The 17,552-nt window shown below is 38.7% G+C and overlaps 1 protein-coding gene across 9 annotated transcripts in view; it reads left to right on the forward strand.

Annotated features, from left to right (window-relative positions):
- Positions 1 to 17,552, forward strand: part of NTNG1 (netrin G1) — a 338,068-nt gene that overhangs the window by 60,182 nt on the left and 260,334 nt on the right. The window contains exon 1 of one of the 9 annotated variants that reach the window (XM_023258951.2): positions 11,264 to 12,019. The exons of the other annotated variants lie outside the window; for them this stretch is intronic. The gene's annotated coding sequence lies outside the window, so the exon portion shown is untranslated. Of the gene's footprint in view, positions 1 to 11,263; positions 12,020 to 17,552 lie in introns of those variants that run through there. 9 annotated transcript variants of the gene reach the window in all.

The following is a 17,552-nucleotide window of genomic DNA, read 5'->3' on the forward strand; positions in this document are numbered from 1 at the left end:
TTCAAAGGCTCCACCATGGCTTCCCAGTCAAATCCAGACTCCTTAGCCCTTTATGGTCAGGTCCCCGAAATCCTGCCCAGGATTGTGTCTCATCATTTATTTTCTTACACATAGCTTCCACGTATACCAAATTGCTTGAAGTTGTCAATAGATCATGCATTCTGGTTTTTGTGCCTTTGCACACACTTCTTCCTTTGCCCAGAAGTCCTGTCTTCTTAGCTAACTACTATCATTCTACAGAACTCAACCTGAATGTCACTCCTCCTCTGGAGGGTTAGTCCCCTCACCCTGCCATGCACCCCCACCCCTACCCTCTGTTCCTGTGATACTCTGAGCTTCTTCAATAATCAAATACTCTTGGATGATGATGTCAGGTGCTGACCAGTGCAAGGAATACTTTGATTTGAAATTTGTTCCCCTCTGGCATTCACAGCAATGTCCTGGTTTTTCTTTATCATTCCTTAACTAATTACATCTTAAATCAAAGCCACCTTACAGAAACACAAATATGTACCAGTCCGCCCTTTTCTCCTAAAACTCTTTCCAGTTAATTCAGGCACATGGGGAATACTTGTCAGTGTTCTTGTTCTTTCTTTTTCTCTTCCCCTCATATCCTTTCATCTGAGTCCGGAGACAGCCCCAGTTACAGTTCATATGTGCAAGTCAACATCTGTTTCCAAGAAAAGAAAATCTAAAGTGTTGAAAAGTGACACTGGCAGAGTACACAAACAGCATCCATCTGCAATGTGTTTAAAGTTTTCTAGAAGGCTCTTTCAAGTCTCCACAATATTTTCATTACCTTCTCTGTCTCAGTATGATTTCCTTTACCTCCTACATCACTATTAAAACATAAATAAGAACATATTTCCTATTAATTCGCACTTATTAGTTATTAATATGGCTATTACTAACATACTTAGTTTCTACTGTGTTTTTGATTAAGAATATCTATGGTGATTCAGCTAGAATGTGGTTTACACAGGGCTTTATGGGTTGACTTGGAAGCTAACAACCATTTGTCAGAATTTCTGTGGGAAAGATGCCTTCCAAATTCTAAATAGCTGCCTTAGAGTCTTTGAGACATAGCCCTTATGCAAGCTGTGGTCTTCTTACATTTGAATTTCTTGAAGTTTCTTTGCATATTTACAGGAAATTTAAATTGTTTTCCATAGGTGCTTAGGGAATAATGAAGAGGTAGTGAAAAATGCCTGTGTTTTAGAGTGAGGCAGATCTGGATTTGAATTCCATTGCCGCCATTTATTTTTTCCCTGTTAATGGATAGTTTACTTAAGCCTCCATCGCCACATCTGTAAAATGAAGATAAATCCTCCCAAGGGCATGGGTTAGGGGTTTAGTGTTGCCAGGTAAAATACAGAACATCTAGTTAAATTTGAAGCCCATGCAAACAATGGGCATTTTTAGTATAGAGATTTTTTAGTATATAACATTTTAGTATGAAAATACTCATTGTTTATCTGAAACTTAAATTTACCTAAGCATGTTGTATTTTCATCTGCTAAATCTTGCAAACCTGCAGGGGGCATGAGTATATCTGTATGATACCCAGAGATGTGTGATAAAGGAAATATGATGGATGGGATTCCTTCTGCAGCCTTTAGCTAGAGTGGTCAGCTATGCTGAAACTGAGTCAGTCTCGGGTTGCTTACTACTACTCCCAAATGCCACCCTCTACCTCAGCAAATTACATAGTCGTAGACTCCCTGCCATTAAACCATCTAATGAGAGATCATAATAGTCACCGCTTTGGGATTTGTTCTTCAGAAACTGTGTGCTAAATGAAGTGACTTTTCAATGGTCAATTTAGTAGTATTATGGTATCTGAATTCAGCATAATACATAGGAATAAGTCAGCGATACTTAAAATCATCAACTCTTATACATGGAAGGGACTTCAGAGGTCATCTTGACTATTTGTTATATAGCCATAAGGAGCTGAACCCCAAGGAGTTCAACAGATTTGCACACAACTACATCCTGGCTGAGCCCAGGCTGGAATTTCAACCCCCTGATTCCAACTTCAGCAGGTTTTTCTCCTGCAGAGTTTCTCCTGCAGTGTACCCTAACTAATCCCCACCATGACTTGTTAGAATACACATGCATGCAGTGACAGGGTAGGATCCGTTTCATTTTCTCTGCATGGCACCTTGCCCGGGATCATTTGGATATATGGACATAATTGATAATTTGGTGCACCATAGTGCGTAAACATTGCCATCAATTTGGCCACTGCATTTTTAATCATATACTCATCTCTATTAAAATACTCTTCTATGCATTACATTGGATCACTGAATTTGATTATACAAAAATAATGACCTTATTCCCAGACCCTTAGAGTACACATTTCCCCATTTTTCAAGGTGCAGTGATATACTATTTTTATCAAAGATAGATTCTATTGTGACTTTCATGACTATAGCTTATCTAGTTATTCTTTTTTTTAATAACTTAGTAAAATTTAACTTATTTTTAGTTCAAAACAAATTCTAAAAGTGACATGTATGAAACAAGTGGAAATTTGAACATTAGCTTTAAAATGATGTTAAAGAATTATTAGAAATTCTTTAGGTATGATAATGTAATTGTAGTCACATTTTGAGGCACATGCTGGTATACTTATGAATGTGCTCTTGGATTTGCTTCAAAATTACATTGTGAGAGGAGGTGGGATTAGGTAGGAAATAGCTAAAATGAGATTGGCCATGAGATCATTTTTGAAGGTGGATGAAGGGTACATGGAGCTTTCATTATACTATTCTGCCTGTAAATATCTATGCTTAAAATTTTCCATAATAAAAAGTTAAAACTAGACTCCTGATTCCCAATCTCTAGATTGATTATACAGAAATTAAATAAAGTTGCATCACAAAATCAAAGGTTTTTTTTTTTTTTTTAATTTTGAGGGCAGAGAGAGAAGGAGAGAGAGAATCCCAAGCAGGCTCCACACTCAGCATGGAACCTAATGTGGGGCTCAATCTCATGACTGTGAGATCATGACCTGAGCTGAAATGAAGAGGCAGATGCTTAACCAACTGAGCCATTTTAATGACTATATTGAGAGGACAGAAATAACATTTGCCTTAATGTCCAATACTTGTTTGCTTTGTTTTTTTGTTTTTTTTTGTTTTTTGTTTTTTGTTTTTTTTTTTCCCTTCATGTTCATTTGGGAGAGTCACAGTAATAGAAAGAATTTAGGAGTGGGAACTCAAAAGAGTTTAATCCTAACAGGTCTCTGCCTTTTGTTAGCTATGTGACCTCAGGCAAAATACTTAATCTCTTCAGGCCTTAGTTTTCTCATTATGTGAAATGAAAACATTGCAGTAGTCTCTTAGGGTGTTCAGCTCTAAAATTGTTTGACTTGATGATATCACATGCAGGCTTTCCAAGTCCACCATTAAGTTGGCTCATGGTGTGTTTAACCTTTATTCTGTCCCCAGTAATGGAGCAATGGGCTCTATTCTGGGAACCACTGATTTTAACTGAAAGATATTAGGAATAGGATACTAAAATATTATATGCTTCCTATGGATGCTTCCTGTGCATGAATTTATTATTTAAGTCATGCTGATACTGGTTGATGTTTTTTACTGCTATTACCTAGTCAACGAATTATAGAAATTGTTTTCCACTTTGAAAGGTTGAACAATATCCTTGGTGTGGTGCTTAGATAAACTTTCAAAATTCAAATCCTCATTTTAGGATTCCAGAATAATCCCATATTTACTGTCTATATATCACTTTATGATTGTATTACATTCAGTTATGTCCCTAGCCTTTTTGAAAAAATCTTTTATATATTCTCATGTAGCAGGACGTTGCCCTCTTCACCAATTTTATTGTCTCTTTTTTGAACTGCTCCTAGTTCCATAGTTTGGCATACATTATGCATATTGTATTTATGTCATGTTTTTTCAAACAAAGGTGAGACTTTTGAATATGTGAAGTGCAACCCTAACTCACTGCAAACCTGTATACTTGTAACTTCCACCCAAGGATTCAATTTCTTTGCAGTTCTATAATCATTGCAAAACATCTGCTTATGAAAAATATGCACTGGGCACTACTTTATAGTGATGCTAAAAGTACTATCTCAATGTCACATCAAAATTCATCCATTCAACAAATGTTTAATGAATGTCTTCTAGGTGTGTTAATTTTGAAAAGGGATCTCACAGGAAAGAAGGCTTAGAACAAATTACCAGAGGACACAGATTTCCAATTTTAAACTGATTTATTCATCAGAAAATGTTACTAAGAGACACTTACTTATTCATACACACAGTCTTCCTCTTGCACAGATACTTCAAAATTACCATAATTAATTCAGAGTCCCAACTCAGGCCCTCATAAAGTGAAGTGACTATTTCAGCAAAGCTATAATGGAATATCTTTATGAAATCCATTATCGCTTTTCAAAACAAATGTTCTCTGCTTATTCAATATGTTTGTGATAATCCATTTTATCAATCAATAACCTTCTGGACCAGGATTTGTGTGTATGGTCTCTGTGAAATGATACTTTTTATCCAGAGTCTTTCAGGGCTAATTTCTCTTTGATCTTGGTGGAATCATGGGGTCTTCCATCAACCTGTTAGAAGTACTTGACATGACAAGTAATATCCATTCCTTTTTTAGTCAGATACGTACTCCAGTAACCATGTCAGGTTCTTGGACACTCGTTTTGTAACCATTTCTTTCTTTTATTCCTGTCTCTGACACATTACTGTGGCTCCTTGTTAGCTAACTCATTCATTCATTCAATAGACCTTTTTTGTGTGTAATATTTTTAAAATCCACTGTGTGCTGGGTGAGTGCAAGAGTAAGAAAGATAATCTCAGCAACCTCTACTTTCAAAGTAACATAATATTATGAAATCTGGTTATCCTTGGTAGCATATCAACTAATCACATGCTGTGTGGTTGAGTTCAAACAGTATGCATGGTCTTACTCATTGTGTCTGTAGTTCTTTTCTGAAGGTGCTTTCATGTGAATTATTTTCATGAGGATTCCCATCAGTATATTAAGGGAAGGTGTAACCAAGGGAGATTTTTTTTTAATTTTATTTATTTATTTATTTTTTTATTTTTATTTATTTATTTTTTTTAAAGGAAATGAGAATTCTGGCTGTATGGACCTCAATTAATTGCCCTTTTCGGTCTTTCTTTTGTTTTTTTTTTTAATTTTTTTTTCAACGTTTATTTATTTTTGGGACAGAGAGAGACAGAGCATGAACAGGGAAGGGGCAGAGAGAGAGGGAGACACAGAATCGGAAACAGGCTCCAGGCTCTGAGCCATCAGCCCAGAGCCCGACGCGGGGCTCGAACTCACAGACCGCGAGATCGTGACCTGGCTGAAGTCGGACGCTTAACCGACTGCGCCACCCAGGCGCCCCTAATTTTATATTTTAAATTTACATCCAAATTAGTTAGCATATAGTGCAACAATGATTTCAGGAGTAGATTCCTTAATGCCCCTTACCCATTTAGCCCATCCCCCCTCCCACAACCCCTCAAGTAACCCTCTGTTTGTTCTCCATATTTAAGAGTCTCTTATGTTTTGTCCCCCTCCCTGTTTTTATATTATTTTGCTACCCTTCCTTTATGTTCATCTGTTCTGTGTCTTAAAGTCCTCATATGAGTGAAATCATATATTTGTCTTTCTCTGACTAATTTAGCTTAACATAATACCCTCTAGTTCCAACCACATAGTTGCAAATGGCAAGATTTCACTCTTTGATTGCCGAGTAATACTCCATTGTACATATATACCGCATCCTCTTTATCCATTCATCCTCTGATGGACATTTGGGCTCTTTCCATACTTTGGCTATTGTTGATAATGCTGCTATAAACATGGGAGTGCATGTGTCCCTTCAAAACAGCATACCTGTGTCCCTTGGATAAATACCTAGTAGTGCAGTTGCTGGGAGGTAGGATAGTTCTATTTTTAATTTTTTGAGGAAGCTTCATACTGTTTTCCAGAGTGGCCGCACCAGCTTGCATTCCCACCAGCAATGTAAAAGATCCTCTTTCTCTGCATCCTCGCCAACATCTCTTGTTGCCTGAGTTGTTAATGTTAGCCATTCTGACAGGTATAAGGTGGTATCTCATTGTGGTTTTGATTTGTATTTCCCTGATGATGAGTGATGTTGAGCATTTCTTCATGTGTCGATTGGCCATCTGGATGTCTTCTTTGGAGAAGTGTCTATTCATGTCTTTTGCCCATGTCTTCACTGGATTCTTTGTTTTTTGGGTGTTGAGTTTGATCAGTTCTTTATAGATTTTGGATACTAACCCTTTATCTGATATGTCATTTGCAAATATCTTCTCCCTTTCTGTCGGTTGCCCTTTAGTTTTGCTGATTGTTTCCTTCACTGTGCAGAAGCTTTTTATTTTGATGAGGTCCCAGTAGTTCATTTTTGCTTTTGTTTCCCTTGCCTCTGGAAATGTGTTGAGTAAGAAGTTGCTGCAGCCAAGATCAAAGAGGATTTTGCCTGCTTTCTCCTCAAAGATTCTGATGGCTTCCCATCTTACATTTAGGTCTTTAAGCCATTTTGAGTTTATTTTTGTGTATGGCATAAGAAAGTTGTCCAGGTTCATTCTTCTTCATGTTGCTGTCAGTTTTCCCAGCACCACTTGCTGAAGAGATTGTCTTTATTCCATTGGATATTCTTTCCTGCTTTGTCAAAGATTAGGTGACCATACGTTTGTGGGTCCATTTCTGGGTTCTCTATTCTGTTCCATTGATCTGAGTGTCTGTCGTTGTGCCAGGACCATACTGTCTTGATGATTACAGCTTTGTAGTATAGCTTGAAGCCCGGGATTGTGATGCCTCCTACTTTGGTTTTCTTTTTCAAGATTGCTTTGGCTATTCGGGGTCTTTTCTGGTTCCATACAAATTTTAGGATTGTTTGTTCTAGCTCTGTGAAGAATGCTGGTGTTATTTTGATAGGGATTGCATTGAATATGAAGACTGCTTCGGGTAGTATCAACATTTTAATAATATTTGTTCTTCCGATCCAGGAACATGGAATCTTTTTCCATTTTTTTGTGTCTTCTTCAATTTCTTTCATAGGCTTTCTATAGTTGTCAGTGTATAGATTTTTCACCTCTTTGGTTAGATTTATTCCTAGGTATTTTATAGTTTTTGGTGCAATGGTAAATGGGATCTATTCCTTGATTTCTCTTTCTGTTGCTTCATTGTTGGTGTATAGGAATGCAACCGATTTCTGTGCATTGATTTTATATCCTGCAACTTTGCTGAATTCATGAATCAGTTCTAGCAGTTTTTTGGTGAAATCATTTGGGTTTTCCATATAGAGTATCATGTCATCTGCGAAGAGTTTGACCTCCTCCTAGCCGATTTGGATGCCTTTTATTTCTTTGTGTTGTCTGATTGCAGAGGCTAAGACTTCCAATACTATGTTGAATAACAGCAGCCAGAGTGGACATCCCTGACTTGTTCCTGACCTTAGGGGGAAAGCTCTCAGTTTTTCCCCATTGAGGATGATATTAGCGTTGGGTCGTTCATATATGGCTTTTATGATCTCGAGGTATGCTCCTTCTATCCCTACTTTCTTGAGGGTTTTTATCAAGAAAGGGTGTTGTATTTTTTCAAATGCTTTCTCTGCATCTATTGAGAGGATCATATGGTTCTTGTCCTTTCTTTTATTGATGTGATGAATCACATTGATTGTTTTGTGGGTTTTGAACCAGCCCTGCATCCAGGTATAAATCCCAATTGGGCATGGTGAATAATTTTTTTAATGTATTGTTGGATCCGGTTGGCTAATATCTTGTTGAGGATTTTTGCATCCATGTTCATCAGGGAAATTGGTCTACAGTTCTCCTTTTTAGTGGGGTCTCTGTCTGGTTTTGGAATCAAGGTAATGCTTGCTTCATAGAAAGAGTCTGGAAGTTTTCCTTCCACTTTTATTTTGTGGAGCAGCTTCAAGAGAATAGGTGTTAATTCTTTCTTAAATGTTAGGTAGAATTCCCCTGGAAAGCCATCTGGCCCTGGACTCTTGCTTTTTGGGAGATTTTTGATTACAGATTTTATTTATTTACTGGTTATGGATCTGTTCAAATTTTCTGTTTCTTCCTGTTTCAGTTTTGGGTAGTGTATGTTTCTAGGAATTTGTCCATTTCTTCCAGATTGTCCATTTTATTGGCATATAATTGCTCATAATATTCTCTTATTATTGTTTTATTTCTGCTGTGTTGGTTGTGATCTCTCCTCTTTCATCCTTGATTTTATTTATTTAGGCCCTTCCTTTTTCTTTTGGATCAAATTAGCTAGTGGCTTATCAATTTTGTTAATTCTTTCAAAGAACCAGCTTCTGGTTTCATTGATCTGTTCTGGTTTTTTGTTTTTTGTTTTTTTTTTTTTTTTGGTTTTGATAGCATTAATTTCTGCTCTAATCTTTATGATTTCCTGTCTTCTGCTGGTTTGGGTTTTATTTGCTGTTCTTTTTCCAGCTCTTTAAGGCATAAGGTAAGGTTGTGTATCTGAGATTTTTCTTCCCTCTTTAGGAAGGCCTGGATTGCTATATACTTTCCTCTCATGACCGCCTTTCCTGCATCCAAAGGTTTTGGGTGTGGTGTTATCATTTTCATAGGCTTCCATGAACTTTTTAATTTCCTCTTTAACTTCTTGGTTAGCTCATTCATTGTTTAGTAGGATGTTCTTTAGTCCCCAAGTATTTGTTACCTTTTCAAATTTTTTCTTGTGGTTGATTTCGAGTTTCACAGCATTGTGGTCTGAAAATATGAACAGTATGGTCTCAATCATTTTGTACTTGTTGAGGGCTGATTTGTGTCCCAGTATGTGGTCTATTCTGGAGAATGTTCCATGTGTACTAGAGAAGAATGTATATTCTGCTGCTTTAGGATGAAATGTTCTGAATATATCTGTTAAGTGGTCCACATCTGGTCCAGTGTGTCATTCAAAGCCATTGTTTCCTTGTTGATATTTTGATTAGATGATCTGTCCATTGTTGTAAATGGGGTGTTGAAGTCCCCTACTATTATGGTATTAGTATCAATGAGTTTCTTTATGTTTGTGATTAATTGATTTATATATTTGGGTGCTCTCACATTTGGCGCATAAATGTTTACAATTTTTATGTCTTCTTGGTGGATAGACCCCTTGATTATGATATAATGCCCTTCTGCATCTCTTGATACAGTCTTTAAAGTCTAGATTGTCTGATATAAGTATGGCAACTCTGGCTTTCTTTTGTTGACGATTGGCATGATAGATGGTTCTCCATCCCCTTATTTTCAATCTGAAGGTGTCTTTAGGTCTAAAGTGGGTCTCTTATAAACAGCATCTAGATGGATCTTGTTTGCCTATCCGTTCTGTTACCCTATGTCTTTTGATAGGAGCATTTAGTCCATTGATGTTTACAGTGAGTACTGAAAGATATGAATTTATTGCCATTATGTTGCTTGTAGAGTTGGAGTTCCTGGTGGTGCTCTCTGCTCCTTTCTAGTCTTTGTTGCTTTAGGTATGTATGTATGTATGTATGTATGTATGTATGTATGTATTATGTATGTATTTTTTCTCTCCCCTCAGAGAGTCCCCCTTAATATTTCTTACAGGGCTGGTTTAGTGGTCACCAACTCCTTTAATTTTTGTTTGTCTGGGAAACTTTTTATCTCTCCTTTTATTTTGAATGACAGCCTTGCTGGATTAAGAATTCTTGGCTGCATATTTTTCTGATTTAGCACATTGCATGTATCCTGCCACTCCTTTCTGGCCTGCCAAGCTTCTGTGGATAGGTCAGCTGCAAACCTGATCTGTCTTCCCTTGTAGGTTAAGGACTTTTTTCCCTTGCTGCTTTCATGATTCTCTTGCCATGATTCTCCTTGCCATGATTTTCTCCTTGCCTCAAATTTGTGAATTTGACCATGATATGCCTTGTTGATGGTTGGTTTTTGTTGAATCTAATGGGAGTCCTTTGTGCTTCCTGAATTTTGATGTCTGTGTCTTTCTCCAGGTTAGGAAAGTTTTCTGCTATGATTTGCTCACATAACCCTTCTACCCCCTTTTCTTTCTCTTTCTCTTCCTCTTATGAGACCCCTATGGTTCTGATTTTGTTCCTTTTTAATGAGTCACTGATTTCTCTAATTCTTTCAATGTTTATTTATTTTTGGGACAGAGAGAGACAGAGCATGAACGGGGGAGGGGCAGAGAGAGAGGGAGACACAGAATCGGAAACAGGCTCCAGGCTCTGAGCCATCAGCCCAGAGCCTGACGCGGGGCTCGAACTCACGGACCGCGAGATCGTGACCTGGCTGAAGTCAGACGCTTAACCAACTGCGCCACCCAGGCGCCCCTGATTTCTCTAATTCTTAAATCGTGCTCTTTTGCCTTAAACTCCCTCTTTTTTTCTGCTTCATTATTCTGCATAAGTTTGCCCTCTATATCGCTGATTCTCTGTTCTGCCTCATCCATACTTGCCGCCTTGTCCTCCATTTGAGATTGCAGCTCAGTTATAGCATTGTTTATTTCATCCTGACTAGGTTTTACTTTTTTTTTCATCTCTGCAGAAAGGAATTCTAATCTATTTTCAACTCCAGCTAGTATACTTATTATTGTGATTCTAAATTCTGGTTCAGACATCTTGCTTGTATCTGTGTAGGTTAAGTCCCTGCCTGTCATTTCTTCCTTCTGTTTCTTTTGGGGTGAATTCCTTCATTTCATCATTTTGAAGGGATAAAAGGAATTAATGAGGTAAAAAAATTAAAATAAAAAATATTATAATTAAAAAATTAAAAACAAACACACACAAAAAATCAAATAAATGATGCCAGATCCTAGGTGTGTTTTGGTCTGGGTGTTGACAGGGGCTTGATCTATTAGAGAAAAAAGGGGAAAGAATAAAAAAAGGAAATCATTTGAAAATTTGAAAAAATGATTACATTGAATTAGACTAAAATGAAATGATGGAAGAAAAATGGAATTTGAAAAAATTTACACAAAATAAAAAATATAGTAGAAAAATTAAAGAAAAATATTTTTAATAAAAATTGAAAATAAAAATGAATTTTCTTTCTCTCTGTATTCAAGAAAAAGAAAAGAAACAAAAAAGTGCAAAAAGAAAAAAGAAAAAAATGAAAAAGAAAATTAAATAGATGGATCGGTGAACAGACTGAAATACTACTGAAATTATTTCGTTTTCCCCCAGAAGTCAAACTATGAAGCGCTTTATAGTCCATAAGCTAAGCAGGCGGAGAGACTTGTGCTCCTTAAGAGCAAGGTTGGCCAAGTTGGGCGGGGCGTAGTGTAACAGCTCCTTTCTCCACTAGGTGGCGCTGCTTAGCTTACTGGGGTGAATTGTGGCGCTTGTAGGTGCATATGCGCATGCGCGGGAAGGGTGAAAATGGCTGCACCCAGCCAACCAGTCTCCAGTATCAGAACTCTGTTTTCACCGATCAGCAATATCTCACCCGTCCTTTCTCTCCGGCTTCCGTTAACTCCCCACTTTTACACAGTCCGTGACCAAGCCCCAGGCAGCACCTACCTCCTGAGTTTTGTCTCAGATGCGGCTGTTTTTCCCGATGTCTTACTTCTGAGGGACTGCGGCTTTGACGCGTTTTGCCCCTGTGCCAGAGGGTCTCACCGAGCAATGGCCGGGTGTCGGCCGCATCCAGGAACGTTTGCGGGACTGTGCTGCTGCTGATGGCCAGAGACTGCGGCCAGGTGCCAGCCTGCCATAGAAAAAGTTTATGAGATAGTGTAGCAGCAGCATTTCAGGGACTGTGGAAAATCACAACACACATCTGGCACCAGGCTTCATCCTTAACTACCTTGTTCCAGCACCCGCAAATGCGGTTGTTCTCCCGGGTCCACGGGGGCCCTGCCTTTGGGGGACCCACACAGCCTCCACCAGGTATTCTTCTAGCAGGGGAACCACCTCTCCCCATGTGGCCTGAAGAACCCCGGACTCCACTGTGCTCCTGAGGATTCGCCCTTCCCACCAGACCACCGTCAGGTATTGTGCTACGGAGTTTCAGACTCTGTGCTCCGCTTGTTTATAATCTTAATAGAATTTAAACCCTCTCCTTCCTCCTTTCTCCCTTTTTAGTTCAGTCTCTGCGGCTGTTTCCACTTTTGCACTTTCTCTCCAGCTGCTTTGGGGGGGTGCTTTTCTCGTATTCTCCCCCTGCCCCCCCCCCCATCTCTGTCCTCTCTCCACAGGCAAAAACAACTCCCTGCTCTCTGCGGCCTCTCTCTCCCCCAGTTCACCTCTTGGCGCCATGCACCTGCTGAATTCTGTGTTTAGGTTGTGCAGATAGTTGTGTTAATCCTCAGATCAGTTTAGTGTTGGTCTGGCTGTATTTCATGGACTCGAGACACACAAAAATCTTCCATGCTGTTCTGCCCTCTTGGCTCCTCCCCCATATTCCTCCAAGGGAGTTTTTGACCAAATCATTCTCCATTCTTTCTTGGCCAGCCCTTTGAAGATTCCTTTGTCTTTTTAATTCATTGTCTTTTTAATACTCTTTGATGAGGAAATTTTCAAAGCCTTTTTAAAGTTAGAAGAACTGGTTGCGCCTTTTTCTAATAGCTCAGTGCTTCTTCACATAATCTGTTGATGTGAAGGAGGGCTTGATTTTTCATTTCAAAAGTCAATTGTCTTTCCTCCATGAGCCCTTCCTATCACCATCTAAGGCGACAAATCTGTTTTCTGTCTCAAATGTTTTCCCTTTTTCATCTAAATGGAATCACACAGCATGTAGTATTTTGAGACTGGCTTCCTTTTCACTTAGATTAGTGCCTTTTGTGAAGGCATGTGAAGCTACATCAAATGTATCTTAATTGCAAAAATTTCAATCCAAATTTAAAATTATTCAATATGGGGTGCCTGGGTGACTCTGTTAAGCGTCAGACTCTTGGTTTCTGCTCAGGTCATGATCTGGAGGTTAGTGAGATCGAGCCTCATGTTAGGCTCCGTGCAGACATCACAGATCCTGCTTGGGATCCTCTCTCTCCATCTCTGTCTGCCCCTCCCCTGCTTATGCTCGTGGATGCACACGTTTTCTCTCTCTCTCTCTCTCTGTCTCTCTCTCTCAAAATAAAGAAATAAACTTTAAAAAATTATTCAATATGTCCACACTATTTTTAAATGAAAAAGATCTTAGATCCCTACCCTCTGACCTTTCATCCTTCTCTCTGTTTTTGCTATTGTCTAGAATTTTGATTGTACAGTTTAAGACGTAATAGTATTTCTTTGTTTTTGCAGGTAATTAAATTTAGCAAGAGTTTGCCAATTCCTTTGACTACTTATATTCATTTTTTCATCCTTCTATCTTTCTGCATTTACGATTTTTTTAAAGGTTATTTATTTAAGCATGGGCATCGGTGTGCTTGAGAGCCAGGGAGGGGAGACCGAGAGGGAGAGAGAGAATCCCAGACAGGCTCCATGCTGTGAGCAGGAACCTGACATGGAGTTCGATTCCACAAACTGTAAGATCATGACCTGAGCCAAAATGAAGAGTCAGATGCCCAACTGACTGAGCCACACAGGTGCCCATGAATTTACAATTTTTTGAAACTCAAATGCATTCCTTAAAAATTATTTCAGTAGGAATCTATGAGTACTAATTTCTTGTAGCCTGTGTCTGAATAAGTCTTTTCTCCCTCTATTTCTTTAGAGTAGTAATATATCCAGAGATAGAATTCCAAATTGACATTAATTTTCCATCCATCTTTGAAGAATATTTTCCATCATTTCTTTTTTTTAAAAAAATGTTTTTAATGTTTGTTTATTTTTGAGAGAGAGCCAGAGTGTGAGCAGTGGAGGGACAGAGAGAGAGGGAGACACAGAATCCGAAGCAGGTTCCAGGCTCTGAGCTTTCAGCACAGAGCCTGACATGGGACTCAAACCACAAACCGTGAGATCATGACCTGAGCCAAAGTTGGACATCCAGCTGACTGAGCCATCCAGGCGCCCCTCTATTGTTTCTTGATACCTATTGTTACTAATGCAATTTATTGCAAATTTAACAATCTTGGGGTTTTTTTTGGTAGACAATGATTTTTTCCCCCATGGAATATATGTATATAATTATAGTTATTCTTCATCAATTTTGATAAGCTCTATTTAATATGGTTTTATTTTTAGTTTGTCAGCTTGGCCACATACTTTCAATATGAGAGCATTTATTTTTGTTCAGTTTTGGAAATTTTTATCCATTCTTTTTGTTTTATGCTTTGAATTATTTTTTGAAGTGTCAGAGAGTCTCGACTGATCTATGTCTCTTAACTGCTTTTTCAAACTTTTTAAAAAATATTTTTAACTTTCTGCATTGCATTTTGGGTGAATTTCTCAATAGTATCTCTCAGTTCACTGATTTTTGCATTTACTCTATAAAGTTTATTCTACTAAACAAGATTTATAAAGTTTATTCTACTAAACAAGGTTAATACTCAAGTGTTCTAATCTGCTTACTCTTCTTAGCTACTTTGTATTTTGTGATATAGTTTTCTTTTTCTTTTTAGTTTTTTTTAATTTATTTTTGAGACTGAGAAAGAGAGACAGAGCATGAGCAGGGGAAGGGCAGAGAGAGAGGGAGACACAGAATTAGAAGCAGGCTCCAGCCTCTGAGCTGTCAGCACAGAGCCTGACGCGGGGCTTGAACTTACAGACCGCGAGATCATGACCTGAGCTGAAGTCAGATGCTTGACTGACTGAGCCATCGCAGCACCCCTAGGTTTTCTTTTTATTGATGCTATTTTCCTGTATCTCTTTGAATATCCCAAACATTTTTATGTTGAAGTTATCAGATGTTCTTGTTTTCATTTCATCTGGGACACATTTTATAGCCTACTTGTTGATTTCTTTGGTTGGAATTTTTAGCAGTAGTTGTCATCACCTGTTTTAGAGTTTTGGATCGAGAACAATGGTCAATTAAAGATGGTCACAGATTTCACTGACTGGTGGATATATATCTCTTCTTTAATTTGGTGGGATCTGTAACTCTTTTGACCAAGATGCAATGGGGGTAATACTGAGCCAGTTTCTGGGTACTTTCTATCTCTTGGAATAGTCCTTTTATGGATCTGAGTTTTTATGTAAGAAGTCCAACTACATGCAAATGACTGTGTGGAAAGGCCCTGAGACTATGTGGAAAGGGAGTGTATTCTGGTTTTCGATGTGTCCCTCCTAATGAATCAGGCATGTGAACAAAGCTGTCTCTGACCCTCCTGTCACTTAGCCACCATCTTAATATCATCAAGTGACCATAATTGATACCAGGTAGAGCAGAAGAATCACCCAGCTGAGGCCTGCTCAGATTCCTAAACTTCAAAATTATGAGATACAATAAAATGTTAATTGGTTTAAGCCAGAATTTTAGAGTACTTTGTTACATAGCAATAGATAATGGAAACATGACTTATCTTGAATCTGGCTTTTCCTGCCTCCTACCCTGTCCCATACTCTCTGTACACACTCATCATGACTGGTTTAGGGGATACTCCACTAAATTTCCGCACTCCACCAGTCCACCCCTAGGCTTTCAGGTCCCTGTTTACAGGTGGTACTGGAGATACTGCAGATGAAGCCACTGAGCCAAAAGCAGCTTGGCCCAGGAGTTGGCTTCCATGTTGTGCTTGCTTCCTCATGACTCCTTAGGTTTTCAACTTCATGTGAGCACCAGCTTTGATTCTTGTGCCATCTTCCAAGATGGAGGGAGCCATGCTTGTGTATAGTCTCTCTTGTTGTGTAGGCACTTTACTTCCAGCCACCACACAAGAAACCTGCCCAGTTACATGTGCTGGTTTCCAGACTTGAAACACAGTAAACTCTCAGATGCAGTCGCATTTACTCTTTGTGTTTCTTTCATTTCTGACCCCAGTAGTTTAGCTTATTTGGGAGATTAGCCATATCTCTTTTTTTGTGCTCTCTCTCTTTCTTTTCCTTTCTATCATATGATTTCTTTTTCATTTTTTTGAAATAATTTTTTTGTTTTAGAATAATAGAGTAGACTTATAGAAAAATTGTGAAGAAGGTAGTTTCTATATATCTGTATCTGGTTTTCATTCTTATTAACATGTCTAATTAGTGAGAGAAGTTCCTCACCATTAATGAAGCAGTCTTGGTATATAATTATTACTACAGTTCATAATTTATTAAGATTTTTTAAAAGTTTTTACCGAATGTCCCTTTTTAATTCCAGGATTCCATCTAGGATACCACGTTACATTAGTGGTCAATGTCTCCGTAAGCTCCTCTTGGCTGTGACAGTTGCTCAGACTTCCTTTGTGTTTGATGACCTTGACAGTTTGAGAAATACTGGTGAGGTATTTTATAGATTGTTTCTCAGATAGGATTTGCCTGATAATTTTCTCATTATTAGACTGGGGTTATGTATTTTGGTAGGAAGACCACAAAGATAAACTACCATTCTGATCACATTATATGAAGATTACATACTACGTACTTTACATGACCTATCACTGCTGTTGTTAACCTTGATCACCTGGTCAACGTAGCCTTTGTCAGACTTCTGTACTATAAAGTTATTCTTTGATCCCTCTTTTATACTGTATTCTTTGAAATAAACTTAATGGGGCACCTGGGTGGCTCAGTTTGTTAAGCATTCAACTTCGGCTCAGGTCATGATCTCACAGTTGAAAAGTTCAAACCCCGAGTCAGGCTCTCTGCTGTCGGCACAGAACCCACTTCAGATCCTCTGTCCCCTCTCTCTCTCTGCCCCTCCCCTGCTTGTGCTCTCTCTCTCAAAAATACTAAATAAATTAAAAAACAAAACAAAACAAAACAGGGGGCACCTGGGTGGCTCAGTCAGTTAAGCACTGGCTCTTGGTTTCAGCTCAGGTCATGATCTTGCAGTTTTGTGACTTCGAGCCCTGCATTGGGCTCTGTGCTGTCAGCACAGAGCCTGCTTGGGATTCTTGGTCTCCCACGCTCTCTGCCCCTCCCCTACTCGTGCTGTCTTTGTCTCTCAAAATAAATAAACTTAAAAACAAAAATCTAGGGGCGCCTGGGTGGCTTAGTCGGTTGGGCGTCCGACTTCAGCTCAGGTCATGATCTCACTGCCCGTGAGTTCGAGCCTCGGGTCAGGCTCTGTGCTGACAGCTCAGAGCCTGGAGCCTGCTTCAGATTCTGTGTCTCCCTCTCTCTCTGACCCTCCCCTGTTCATGCTCTGTCTCTCTCTGTCTCAAAAATAAATAAATATTAAAAAAAAATTTAAAAAACAAACAAAAACACACAAAAAAACTAAAAAAAAAGAAACTTACTGCACATAGCCCCTGCTTAAGGACACAGAGTTCTGTTTCATTTCTTTGAGGGTAAAGTATTTACATAAATTGGTACAAGTGTGACCATTGGGAGCTCCTTCAGTTGGCTCCTAGGTTCCTTTGACATACACTCATCATTGTGTGTGTGTATGGCATGTGTATTAACATTTCTTTACTTGTTGACACTACAAGATGCCTTAAAGTATATTTCCAGTTCCAGCCCTAAAATCAACCATTTCCCCAAGCAGCCCGGCTCTTTTTGC

This window comes from Felis catus, chromosome C1 (assembly GCF_018350175.1).
Source record: "Felis catus isolate Fca126 chromosome C1, F.catus_Fca126_mat1.0, whole genome shotgun sequence".
Classification (NCBI taxonomy): domain Eukaryota; kingdom Metazoa; phylum Chordata; class Mammalia; order Carnivora; family Felidae; genus Felis; species Felis catus.